Raw genomic sequence first — 14,060 nt, 5'->3', positions numbered from 1 at the left:
CAGGTCCCGCGCAAGCTCTTTGTATGGTCCCCTTATATATCTGTAGATGTTGGTCATGTCCCCTCTTAGTCTCCTCTTTTCCAGTGTAAACATGCCTAGCCTTGCAAGCCTTTCCTTGTATTCCAGCGTCTCCATGCCCTTAATTAGTTTGGTCGCCCGCCTCTGAACTTTTTCTAGCTCCAGGATATCCTTTTTGTAGTATGGTGCTCAAAATAGTACACAGTATTTAAGATGTGGCCTTACTAGTGATTTATATAATGGGAGTACAGCATTCTGGTCCCTTGCATCAATTCTCCGTTTTATGCATTCTGATATCTTATTAGCCTTCTTCGCTGCCATCCTACTTTGGGCGCCGCTGCTTAGTTTGCTATCTACTGTATGTGAACACCTAAGTCTTTTTCCAGTACAGACTCTCCTAATATTACCTCATTTAGTATGTAGGTGTTATTTTTGTTCTTGCTACCACAGTGCATTACCTTACACTTGTCTGTATTGAATCTCATTCTCCATTTTGCTGCCCATGCATTTAGTTTAACTAAGTTATTCTAAAGATACTCTGCATCCCCCTCCATATTTATAACCTTACACAATTTGGTATCGTCTGCAAAAATTGACACCATGCTCTCTAGACCTACAGTTAAGTCGTTAATGAAAATGTTGAACAATAGTGGTCCAAGTACAGACCCTTGTGGCACACCACTTAGCACTTCAGTCCAATTTGAAAAAGATCCATTAACCACAACGCGCTGCTCCCTATTATCTAACCAATTTCTGACCCAAGTGCATATTGTGCTCCCTAGCCCTATTTCTTGTAGCTTATAGATAAGTCGCATGTGTGGTACTGTGTCGAAAGCTATGTAAAGTCTAAAAAGATTACATCCACCTCCTTACCCTGATCAAGGTTTGCACTTACTGTTTCACAAAAGCCAAGTAAGTTGGTTTGACATGATCTGTCCTTCATAAAACCATGTTGGTTCCTTATAATGACCTTATTGGCTTCAAGGAACTTCTGAATACTATACTTTAGAATACCTTCCAATACTTTTCCCACTATAGATGTAAGACTTACTGGTCTTTAGTTACCAGGTTCAGCTTTACTTTCCTTTTTGAATATTGGCACTACCTCCGCTATATGCCAGTCCTTGGGAACCATACCTGATAGAAATGAATCTTTGAAGATCAAAAATAGTGGTCTTGCTAGTTCAGAGTGAAGGTCCATAAGAACCCTTGGGTGAATTCCATCGGGACCAGGTGACTTATTAATCTTTACATTTTTTAATCGGTCACAGACTACCTCCTCACTTAAATAAGCACTTAGTAGTGGGACATTATCTTTGTTGAGATTGTGTGTTAGACCGTGCTTTTGGTCCTCTCTGGTAAATACCACTGAAAAAAAAATCATTTAGTTTGTTCGCTATGTCATTATCATTTTTGCTTAAGACTCCCGACTTGTCTTTTAAAGGGCCTATAAACTCCTTCTTTAATCTCTTGCTGTTGATATATTTAAAAAAAAATTGGGGATTTGCTTTGCTTTCCTTTGCTACTAGTTTTTTCAGTTTCTACTTTTGCCGCTCTTATTTCTTTTTTGCTTATTTTGTTACAATCCTTATAGTGCTGAAATGACTCTGCATTCCCTTCAGATTTGTATTTTTTGAATGCTCGACTTTTTTTTCCCGTTAGTTCCTTTATCTTTTTGTTACGCCACATTGGTTTGGGGTTTTTATTCCTTCTTTTGCTGCTCATGGGAATAAAGTTGCGAGTATTTTTAACTAGCAGTGATTTTAATACATCCCATTTCTCTGTTGTATTTTTTTCTTGAAACATAGTTCCCCATTCAATGTCCCTAAAAGCTTCTCTCAACATGTCAAAGTTGGCTTTGCTAAAGTTTAGAGTCCTAGTTGAGCCAGTATAGGACTACTTATGAAAACTGATATTGAATGTGACCATATTGTGGTCACTGTTTCCTATGGGCTCCCCTACTATAATATTTGATACGAAATCCCCATTGTTTGTTAATACCAGGTCTAAGATTACATTGTACCTAGTTGATTCCTCGATTGATTGAACTAAGTAGTTATCATTTAGCATGTTTAAAAACATATTACCCTAGCAGTATCTCATGAATCATTTTTTTCAATTTATCTCTGGATAGTTAAAATCTCCCATCACTACTACCCTATAGGTCTCCTACTCCTGCTGCTCTTTCAATTTGTTTCAGTAACAATTCCTTATCAGACACATTAATACCAGGCGGCCTGTAGCATAACCCCAATACCAACTTCTTTATTCCTTTATCCCGCATGCAATTTCTACCCATAACATCTCAACCTTGGGTGAATAAATAGCACCTGTGGCTATTAGAGGTCAATAGGGAAACAAAATATCTGGGCAGATGATCAAAAAGCAGAAGTGGTGTTTAACCTAGACCTGATTCTCTGTTTCTCCGATACTCATTCTCCTATACTCAAATTTCTTCACAGCAGTGTCACACTATCATCTACTCAGTACTCCTCTTAAAATCTGGGGAGTCCCCATATACACCTCAGATCAGATTCAATTAGCCCCCAGCCAATTTTGTTTCCCTATTGACCTCTAATAGCCACAGGTGCTATTTATTCACCCAAGGTCAACAATACGGAAGAGGCCCAACCTCATCCTATCTCTTTGAAGTTTAGCCCAGGGGGCCGGTGAAGCACCTGATTTTGGAGACCATCAGCGAATATCAGGTACCGCCAGTATCTTGATTCAGGAGCATCCAGCAATCTCATCAAAAAACTTTGGGATTTCTCACAGAGCCTTAATACATGGTTCCAGGTGTCACCAGGTGGGATATACCTACCTGCGGTCAAACCACACTGAGTATGCCCAACCTCGTCTGATCTTGGAAGCCAAGCACTGTGGGCCAGGTCAGTACCTGGGTGGGAGACCACCAGAGAATACCTGGTGCTGCAGGTATTTATATCCAAATCCAGGACATAGGACCTAGAACCAAAGTATTATTTTCCATCCAAATTTTGGAATTTCACATACTATCAACTATCAGGGTGGAGCCCGGTATATATTAGATTGAATAATACCTTTTCCTTCTGGGATTTTTCTATTTCTATTATAGTTATAGTTGATTTTGTTACAAATTCGGAAGAAGACATATTTTCTCTAACATCAGAGACACATACATAATTTCGCCCAAAGAGCCATCATGTCAAACTTGTATTACCAAATTTGATATCTATTTGGATAGACAAACTTTATGATAATTGTTGCTATTATTATTATTATTATTATTATTATTTTTCTTTTGCCTTATAGCCATTTTTTTAAGAGGGTTACTAATAAAAGTTATATTTTAAGTATTACAAGACCACATAATTTTCAATAAAAGTGTGCCCCAGAAGAGACAAATAGTCTTTCTTTTTTTCTTTTTGGCTCCTGTACTATACAAGAACCATACACTTTTTTATAACTAGTTTACTGAACTATTTCTGGGAGCACCGCCAACCCAGTGCCGAATACCAATTATTTGTTTGATATATGGCCATACGTTGGTTTAAATTAGAGCTATAGCTTTAATTGATATCATCTAAAGTACCAAGCACTTAGACTGAGTGATCCTGTGCAGACTCCACCAACCCCTTTTAGGGTAATGCTTGTAGCCAGGGATTTCATGAGCTGGGTGTTGTGCTTGTAACCAGGGGGTAATGCGTGTTGCTAAGGCTGTGCTCCCAGTGCCAGATATTCCCCCACAGTGGCAGGTACACATATGTCCCCAGTGCCATTTATGCCCCCCCCCCCAGTGCCAGGTACACATATACCCCCCAGTGCCAAATATGCCCCCCTGGTGGCGGATCCAGGGGGGGGGTTACGTGGGCCTGGGCTTCCCCTGTCATGTCTGACACTTTAAAAAAACAGCAGTCTCTTGAAAAAAGAAGCGATGGCGCAGACGGTGCAGTTCACTGGCGCCCACCGCGATGAAGGAACTAGTAGTGGCGGCAGCAGTACCAATGAGTCAGACTGACTCATTACAGTATGCTGCAGCCAGCTATAGTAAAGCCGGAAGACTCGGAGGAGAGGAGAGGCTTTCCCCTTCTCTCTCCTTCCCTCCTACATGGTCCAGCCACAAGCGACATGCGAACTGCCGAAGGGGTCACTGACCGGCAGCCGCTGGTGCTTTGCTCGCCGTACATGAATCATGCAGGTGACTCACCAGCACCTCGACTCGGAGGGGCAGCAGGAGCCCTCATGGGCATAAGGTCGGTGAGTGGGTTTCAGGATAGGGAAGTGGGCAGCACTTACTATTTTCTCTGCTGCAGCCATATAAATATATTTATATATATATATATATATATATATATATACACACACACACACACACACACACACACACACTGTTTGTGTATATATATATATATATATATATATATATATATGCAAATTTGGAACGCACACGCCTTCAATCGTTTTGGCAGGGTGCTCGGTCAAATATTAACATCCAGACGATGTGACAATGATCCACAAAAACCAGCACACCTTGTGGAGTTGCCAATATGCAGGGTTACCATTGTGAATTGAACTGCTAAGTATACGATTTGTACTACCTTTTGCATGGTGCACTTTAAAATGAGAATTCAGTAAATTGTTTATTGCTACACAAGGTGTGCTGGTTTTTGTGGATCATTGTCACATCGTCTGTGTATTTATATATATATATATATATACTGTATATACGCACATTCCGTTTGTATATATATATATATATATATATATATATATATATACATATATATACAATCAAGCGATGTGCGGCACTCAGGTATTGAAATAAATAGTCACCACTATCTGTCCGTCTTCAACGTTTCAATTTTTACTCAAAAAATTGTCATCAGGAAGCATGTACATACAAAAACTACTCACCTTATATCCCCCACCATTGTGCTCGTGTGATGCGCCCGTCCGGCGGAGTCCGTCCGGCGCCTGTAGCGCTGAAAGATGACGTCATCGCGTATAGCGTGATGCACGTCCAAGTGTACCCATCACCATGGTAACCCGGTGACACTCTCCTGTATACATATAAACAAAGTGATGTACTGCTGGCAATGTGAAAAGTGCAGACATCTAGTCCAACAACAGTAGCTTAAAAATAAACTATGGAAGCAATGTGTGAGAAGGGGATCATGATATCCGTCATATATAAATAATGCATTACAACACCTGTAATGCAGGGAAATAGTAAGCTAGCTCTGCCCGGATACATGTAGTATTTCTGTGATATTCCCAGATACTGGGTGCATTATACATAAAGCTGACAGTAAATAAAGGAATATCCTCCTACAGTCTGTATACTGAGTAAATGCTCCTTACGGGCTATAAGCTGGAATGATGGTGAGAAAAAATATAATTATAATTGACTGAAAATCAGAAAAAGCGTAATTAAATAGCTAATAAATTAGAAAATGCAGGTGGGGCCACTAATCAATGGTGGAAAAACCATAAAGTCAGATCAAAAAAATCAAGTAATCAAAAAAATCAAAAAAATATGAAAAATATTCAAACAAATATATATAATGAATTTTCAAAAATGTTTTTTCAGAAAAAACATGCTAATGATACAGCTTCATTTAGTCCTCTTGGTGTGATCACATCCATCTTTCTGATCCATCTGATCTCACATCTGAGTAAGGCCTTGTGCCTGTCCCCGCCTCTGGTTCTCATAGGTATATGATCGATCATTCGATACCTTAAACTAGCTAAGGGATGTTTCATGGTGGCAAAATGGCGTGCCACTGGTTGATCACTGGTTCCTTTGGTTAAGGCCAATCTAATCGCTGATCTGTGTGCCGTCATTCTTTCCTTGAACTTCCTCATTGTTTTACCAATATAGCTTAAGCCGCAGGGGCAAATTATTTGGTAAATCACGTATGTCGATTCACACGTTAAATGATGTTGAATGCGGATTTTATAGCCAAGGTGTGGATGGCAAAAGGTGTCCCCAGTAATGAGGTACTGGCACGTCGTGCAGGAACAGCGGAAGCAGCCCATCTTGCGTGTTGGTAAAAAGGTATTGCTGGGCGGTTTCGTTTTCTCAGATATGTCCGTTTTAACCAAGATGTCTCTTAGGTTTTTAGAGCGCTGATAACACGGCATGATGTCAGTATCTTGCATGTTAAGTTTTTTGTCTGTTTGAATAAGGTTCCAATATTTTTTAGTTGCTTTATCTGTCTCTTGTGATGCAATGTTGAATACACTCTTCCAAGGGAATTTGGATCTTGATGTATCTGAGGTTTTCTTCTGTAGGAGTTGACTTCTTTCCATTGATAACACCTTAGATTTAGTAATGCTGAGGGTTTTGGGATCATAGCCTCTCAAAATAAAACGGTTGATCAGTTCGTCTATTTGGGCAGCTGCTATAGAAACATCTGTATTTATTCTGAGGATCCTAATCATTTGTGAGTAAGGCAAGCCTCGTTTTAGCCCTTTAGGGTGACAACTCGTGTTATGAAGGAATGTATTACGGTCTGTCGGTTTTGTAAAGACAGTAGTATTGATAGATGAGTTAATAATGGATATCTTGACATCCAAAAAATCAATGGTGTTCTGATCCATTTTATAAATGAGTTTCACGGGGCTACTGGATGAAACTCATTTATAAAATGGATCAGAACACCATTGATTTTTTGGATGTCAAGATATCCATTATTAACTCATCTATCAATACTACTGTCTTTACAAAACCGACAGACCGTAATACATTCCTTCATAACACGAGTTGTCACCCTAAAGGGCTAAAACGAGGCTTGCCTTACTCACAAATGATTAGGATCCTCAGAATAAATACAGATGTTTCTATAGCAGCTGCCCAAATAGACGAACTGATCAACCGTTTTATTTTGAGAGGCTATGATCCCAAAACCCTCAGCATTACTAAATCTAAGGTGTTATCAATGGAAAGAAGTCAACTCCTACAGAAGAAAACCTCAGATACATCAAGATCCAAATTCCCTTGGAAGAGTGTATTCAACATTGCATCACAAGAGACAGATAAAGCAACTAAAAAATATTGGAACCTTATTCAAACAGACAAAAAACTTAACATGCAAGATACTGACATCATGCCGTGTTATCAGCGCTCTAAAAACCTAAGAGACATCTTGGTTAAAACGGACATATCTGAGAAAACGAAACCGCCCAGCAATACCTTTTTACCAACACGCAAGATGGGCTGCTTCCGCTGTTCCTGCACGACGTGCCAGTACCTCATTACTGGGGACACCTTTTGCCATCCACACCTTGGCTATAAAATCCGCATTCAACATCATTTAACGTGTGAATCGACATACGTGATTTACCAAATAATTTGCCCCTGCGGCTTAAGCTATATTGGTAAAACAATGAGGAAGTTCAAGGAAAGAATGACGGCACACAGATCAGCGATTAGATTGGCCTTCACCAAAGGAACCAGTGATCAACCAGTGGCACGCCATTTTGCCACCATGAAACATCCCTTAGCTAGTTTAAGGTATCGAATGATCGATCATATACCTATGAGAACCAGAGGCGGGGACAGGCACAAGGCCTTACTCAGATGTGAGATCAGATGGATCAGAAAGATGGATGTGATCACACCAAGAGGACTAAATGAAGCTGTATCATTAGCATGTTTTTTCTGAAAAAACATTTTTGAAAATTCATTATATATATTTGTTTGAATATTTTTCATATTTTTTTGATTTTTTTGATTACTTGATTTTTTTGATCTGACTTTATGGTTTTTCCACCATTGATTAGTGGCCCCACCTGCATTTTCTAATTTATTAGCTATTTAATTACGCTTTTTCTGATTTTCAGTCAATTATAATTATATTTTTTCTCACCATCATTCCAGCTTATAGCCCGTAAGGAGCATTTACTCAGTATACAGACTGTAGGAGGATATTCCTTTATTTACTGTCAGCTTTATGTATAATGCACCCAGTATCTGGGAATATCACAGAAATACTACATGTATCCGGGCAGAGCTAGCTTACTATTTCCCTGCATTACAGGTGTTGTAATGCATTATTTATATATGACGGATATCATGATCCCCTTCTCACACATTGCTTCCATAGTTTATTTTTAAGCTACTGTTGTTGGACTAGATGTCTGCACTTTTCACATTGCCAGCAGTACATCACTTTGTTTATATGTATACAGGAGAGTGTCACCGGGTTACCATGGTGATGGGTACACTTGGACGTGCATCACGCTATACGCGATGACGTCATCTTTCAGCGCTACAGGCGCCGGACGGACTCCGCCGGACGGGCGCATCACACGAGCACAATGGTGGGGGATATAAGGTGAGTAGTTTTTGTATGTACATGCTTCCTGATGACAATTTTTTGAGTAAAAATTGAAACGTTGAAGACGGACAGATAGTGGTGACTATTTATTTCAATACCTGAGTGCCGCACATCGCTTGATTGTATTTACCCATTTGGACAGTGAAGGCAACAGGACACATTCTCTTCAGTTATTGGAGTGCCGGACCCACCACAAGTTATACATATATATATATATATATATATATATATATATATAAATTTACCTGGCACTCAGTTGCAGTGCCAGGATACACTTGTGCTTTATTAATTCTTAGATAGGATATATTAGGCTGTTTGCTGGGATTAGGAGCCCCTGCCTCTCCCCCCCCCCTCTCTCTCTCCCTTTCCCTTTCTCTCTCTTCCTCTTTCTCTCTCTCTCTCTCTCTCTCTCTCTCTCTCTCTCTCTCCCTCTCTTGTTCCCTTTCCTCTCAGCTATTGTGTTAAGCTCCCATGTTTTCTTCTGTCTGTTTCCCCAGTGATACTTTCCCTTCATGTCTCTGTAAACCTCACTACAAATGTTTCACTACTCCCTCCTACTCCTACAGAGACCTTAGGTACCCACTGCCTCTCCCTGTCCCCCTCTCCTTGTTACCCACTGCCACCTCCCCCTGGCATCACCCACTTTTTCTCGTCACCCTTTTCCTGGTGTTACCCACACTGCCTCTCACTGTCACCCACTGCCTCTCCGTCTCCCACTATTATTATTTATTATTATTATCCTTTATTTATATGGCGCCACAAGGGTTCCACAGCACCCAATTACAGAGTACATATGCACATAATCAAAACAGGAAAACAGTGACTTACAGTTGAAGACAATATAGGACAAGTACAGGGTAACTAAGCATATCTACACCAGTAAATGACGTAGAGATGAGTTCCAGGTGGCCAAAAAACTGCGGGATTTGAGCACTTGAGGATTATTAAAGTAAGAAAAGTATAAGCACATGAGGGAAGAGGGCCCTACCCGTGAGAGCTTACATTCTAAGGGGTAGACAGACAGGGGTGACACAGATGGGGTACATAGAGAGCGTGGAACAGAGGGTTAGGATGAGATTTGGCTGGGTTTGGTAAAGAAGTGGGTCTTAGAGCCCGTTTGAAGTTTTGTAGAGAGGTGGAGAGTCTGAGGGGGAGAGGCAAAGAATTCCAGAGAAAGGGAGCAGCACGTGAAAAATCTTGGAGATAGGAGTGGGAGGAAGTAATCAGAAGACAGGAGAGTCGGCGTGCATTAGCAGAGCGAAGAGGACGGGTGAGAGAGTAAAGGGAGATAAGGTCAGAGATGTAAATGGGAGAGGAGTTGGTGAGGGCTTTGTAAGTGAGTGTGAGAAGTTTGAATTGGATTCTGAAAGGGAAGGGAAGCCAGTGAAGGGCCTGTAGGAGAGGGGAGGTGGACGTAGTGCGTTTGGTGAGGAAGATGAGCCAGGCAGCAGCACTATTTTTTCCTTCACCCACTGCCTCACCCTCTGCCTCTTCCCTGCGTCACTATAAACCCATCACCCTCTCTCTCCTGTCACCCTCTGCCTCTCCAAAGTGTCACCCTCTTCCAGTCTTACGAATTCGACATTCCCTTTGAGGCCATGACCCTTGTTGCTAGGTCACCTTGTTGTGATGCCACGCGCACCTTCATAGGACCACGCGCCTTCGGCGTGACAAGTTGCCCCCCCTATAATTTTTTCCTGGATCCGCCCCTGGACCCCCAGTGCCAAATATGCTCTCCCCCAGTGCCCAAATATGCTCCCCCCCATGCCCAAATATGCTCTCCCCCAGTGCCAAAAATGCTATCCCCCAGTGCCCAAATATGCTCCTCCCCAGTGCCAAATATGCTCTCCCCCAGTGCCCATATATGCTCTCCCCCAGTGCCCATATATGCTCTCCCCCAGTGCCCAAATATGCTCCCCCCCAGTGCCAAATATGCTCTCCCCCAGTGCCCAAATATGCTCCCCCCAGTGCCAAATATACTCTCCCCCAGTGCCCAAATATGCTCTCCCCCAGTGCCCAAATATGCTCCCCCCCAGTGCCAGGTACACCCCCATCCCTCCAGTCCCCTCCGGGCTTCCCCGCTGCTGTGCTGTTTGTTTTGTGAAGGATGGACACGGAGGGCACAGCGCGCACCTGTCCTGTGTGTCCCTCCTGGGTCTCCGGTGGCAGCGGCGTGTCTGTTTAATGAAGTGCCCGTTCGTGAGCTCTAATTGGCTCATGAACGGACACTTCATTAAACAGACACGCCGCTGCAGACGGAGACCCAGGAGGGACACACAGGAGAGGCGCATGCTGTGCCCTCCGTGTCCCTCCTTCACAAAATAGAATCAGTGGCAGCAGCTAGGGCGCCCCACTGCCCTGCGCGCCTCCAAGTGCTCGCAGTGGCTGCGGACCCCTAGTTACGCCACTGCCTAGTGCTTCTGATATGCCCTTGCTGCACCCAAAATATCCTTGGATGTAAAAAAAAAACACATTAGATTGAGCAAATATCCAGGAGCCTGCTTACCTAAAAGGCGGCCAGATAATCTAGGTGCGGTCTCTCATCTCTGACATAGATGAGCACGCGGATGTTGACTCTTCACATTGAAAATCTCTGATCAGAGATCTATCTTCATTAAAATGTGATACCCATGTATCACATGTTATTAAGACAAAAAAAAAAACAGTAGGTAAGTATGTAACTGTACAGAGACAAATTCATATATTTTTTTAAGTATTGAATATACTAATAATTATTTAGCATTTTACAAATACTGGGTACACACATTTAATTATTCACCAATACGTGGCAATGTTAAGGAATGCTTTTTGTTACACTAATAATAGCACTTTCCCATAAACTAGAGATGTGCACCGGAAATTTTTCGGGTTTTGTGTTTTGGTTTTGGGTTTGGTTCCGTGGCCGTGTTTTGGGTTCGAACGCGTTTTCGCAAAACCTCACCAAATTTTTTTTGTCGGATTCGGGTGTGTTTTGGATTCGGGTGTTTTTTTCAAAAAACCCTAAAAAACAGCTAAAATCATAGAATTTGGGGGTCATTTTGATCCCAAAGTATTATTAACCTCAATAACCATAATTTCCACTCATTTTCAGTCTATTCTGAACACCTCACACCTCACAATATTATTTTTAGTCCTAAAATTTGCACCGAGGTCGCTGGATGACTAAGCTCAGCGACCCAAGTGGCCGACACAAACACCTGGCCCATCTAGGAGTAGCACTGCAGTGTCACGCAGGATGGCCCTTCCAAAAAACACTCCCCAAACAGCACATGACGCAAAGAAAAAAAGAGGCGCAATGAGGTAGCTGTGTGACTAAGCTCAGCGACCCTAGTGGCCGACACAAACACCTGGCCCATCTAGGAGTGGCACTGCAGTGTCACGCAGGATGGCCCTTCCAAAAAACACTCCCCAAACAGCACATGACGCAAAGAAAAAAAGAGGCGCAATGAGGTAGCTGTGTGAGTAAGCTAAGCGACCCTAGTGGCCGACACAAACACCTGGCCCATCTAGGAGTGGCACTGCAGTGTCAGGCCGGATGACCCTTCCAAAAAATACTCCCCCAAACAGCACATGACGCAAAGAAGAAAAAAAAGAGGCGCAATGAGGTAGCTGTGTGACTAAGATAAGTGACCCTAGTGGCCGACACAAACACCTGGCCCATCTAGGAGTGGCACTGCAGTGTCACGCAGGATGGCCCTTCCAAAAAACACTCCCCAAACAGCACATGACGCAAAGAAAAAAAGAGGCGCAATGAGGTAGCTGTGTGACTAAGCTCAGCGACCCTAGTGGCCGACACAAACACCTGGCCCATCTAGGAGTGGCACTGCAGTGTCACGCAGGATGGCCCTTCCAAAAAACACTCCCCAAACAGCACATGACGCAAAGAAAAAAAGAGGCGCAATGAGGTAGCTGTGTGAGTAAGCTAAGCGACCCTAGTGGCCGACACAAACACCTGGCCCATCTAGGAGTGGCACTGCAGTGTCAGGCCGGATGGCCCTTCCAAAAAATACTCCCCCAAACAGCACATGACGCAAAGAAGAAAAAAAGAGGCGCAATGAGGTAGCTGTGTGAGTAAGCTAAGCGACCCTAGTGGCCGACACAAACACCTGGCCCATCTAGGAGTGGCACTGCAGTGTCAGGCCGGATGGCCCTTCCAAAAAATACTCCCCAAACAGCACATGACGCAAAGAAGAAAAAAAAGAGGCGCAATGAGGAAGCTGTGTGACTAAGATAAGTGACCCTAGTGGCCGACACAAACACCTGGCCCATCTAGGAGTGGCACTGCAGTGTCACGCAGGATGGCCCTTCCAAAAAATACTCCCCAAACAGCACATGACGCAAAGAAGAAAAAAAAGAGGCGCAATGAGGTAGCTGTGTGACTAAGATAAGTGACCCTAGTGGCCGACACAAACACCTGGCCCATCTAGGAGTGGCACTGCAGTGTCACGCAGGATGGCCCTTCCAAAAAACACTCCCCAAACAGCACATGACGCAAAGAAAAAAAGAGGCGCAATGAGGTAGCTGTGTGAGTAAGCTAAGCGACCCTAGTGGCCGACACAAACACCTGGCCCATCTAGGAGTGGCACTGCAGTGTCAGGCCGGATGGCCCTTCCAAAAAATACTCCACAAACAGCACATGACGCAAAGAAGAAAAAAAAGAGGCGCAATGAGGTAGCTGTGTGACTAAGATAAGTGACCCTAGTGGCCGACACAAACACCTGGCCCATCTAGGAGTGGCACTGCAGTGTCACGCAGGATGGCCCTTCCAAAAAATACTCCCCAAACAGCACATGACGCAAAGAAGAAAAAAAAGAGGCGCAATGAGGTAGCTGTGTGACTAAGATAAGTAACCCTAGTGGCCGACACAAACACCTGGCCCATCTAGGAGTGGCACTGCAGTGTCACGCAGGATGGCCCTTCCAAAAAACACTCCCCAAACAGCACATGACGCAAAGAAGAAAAAAAGAGGCGCAATGAGGTAGCTGTGTGAGTAAGCTAAGCGACCCTAGTGGCCGACACAAACACCTGGCCCATCTAGGAGTGGCACTGCAGTGTCAGGCCGGATGGCCCTTCCAAAAAATACTCCCCAAACAGCACATGACGCAAAGAAGAAAAAAAAGAGGCGCAATGAGGTAGCTGTGTGACTAAGATAAGTGACCCTAGTGGCCGACACAAACACCTGGCCCATCTAGGAGTGGCACTGCAGTGTCACGCAGGATGGCCCTTCCAAAAAATACTCCCCAAACAGCACATGACGCAAAGAAGAAAAAAAAGAGGCGCAATGAGGTAGCTGTGTGACTAAGATAAGCGACCCTAGTGGCCGACACAAACACCTGGCCCATCTAGGAGTGGCACTGCAGTGTCACGCAGGATGGCCCTTCCAAAAAACACTCCCCAAACAGCACATGACGCAAAGAAAAATGAAAGAAAAAAGAGGTGCAAGATGGAATTGTCCTTGGGCCCTCCCACCCACCCTTATGTTGTATAAACAGGACATGCACACTTTAACCAACCCATCATTTCAGTGACAGGGTCTGCCACACGACTGTGACTGAAATGACGGGTTGGTTTGGACCCCCACCAAAAAAGAAGCAATTAATCTCTCCTTGCACAAACTGGCTCTACAGAGGCAAGATGTCCACCTCATCATCATCCTCCGATTCATCACCGTGTACATCCCCCTCCTCACAGATTATCAATTCGTCCCCACTGGAATCCACC

At 43.4% G+C, this 14,060-nt stretch overlaps 1 protein-coding gene and 1 pseudogene across 1 annotated transcript in view; both read left to right on the top strand.

The window, feature by feature from the left end:
• The window catches only part of LOC134909505 (probable cation-transporting ATPase 13A4), a 332,428-nt gene that overhangs the window by 158,887 nt on the left and 159,481 nt on the right, over positions 1–14,060 (top strand). The gene's annotated exons all lie outside the window — the stretch shown is intronic.
• Positions 2,838–2,955, top strand: LOC134912223 (5S ribosomal RNA; annotated as a pseudogene).

This window comes from Pseudophryne corroboree, chromosome 4 (genome assembly GCF_028390025.1).
Source record: "Pseudophryne corroboree isolate aPseCor3 chromosome 4, aPseCor3.hap2, whole genome shotgun sequence".
NCBI lineage: Eukaryota > Metazoa > Chordata > Amphibia > Anura > Myobatrachidae > Pseudophryne > Pseudophryne corroboree.
The sequence above is the reverse complement of the archived record's forward strand: the minus strand, read 5'-3'. Positions and strand labels throughout refer to the sequence as shown.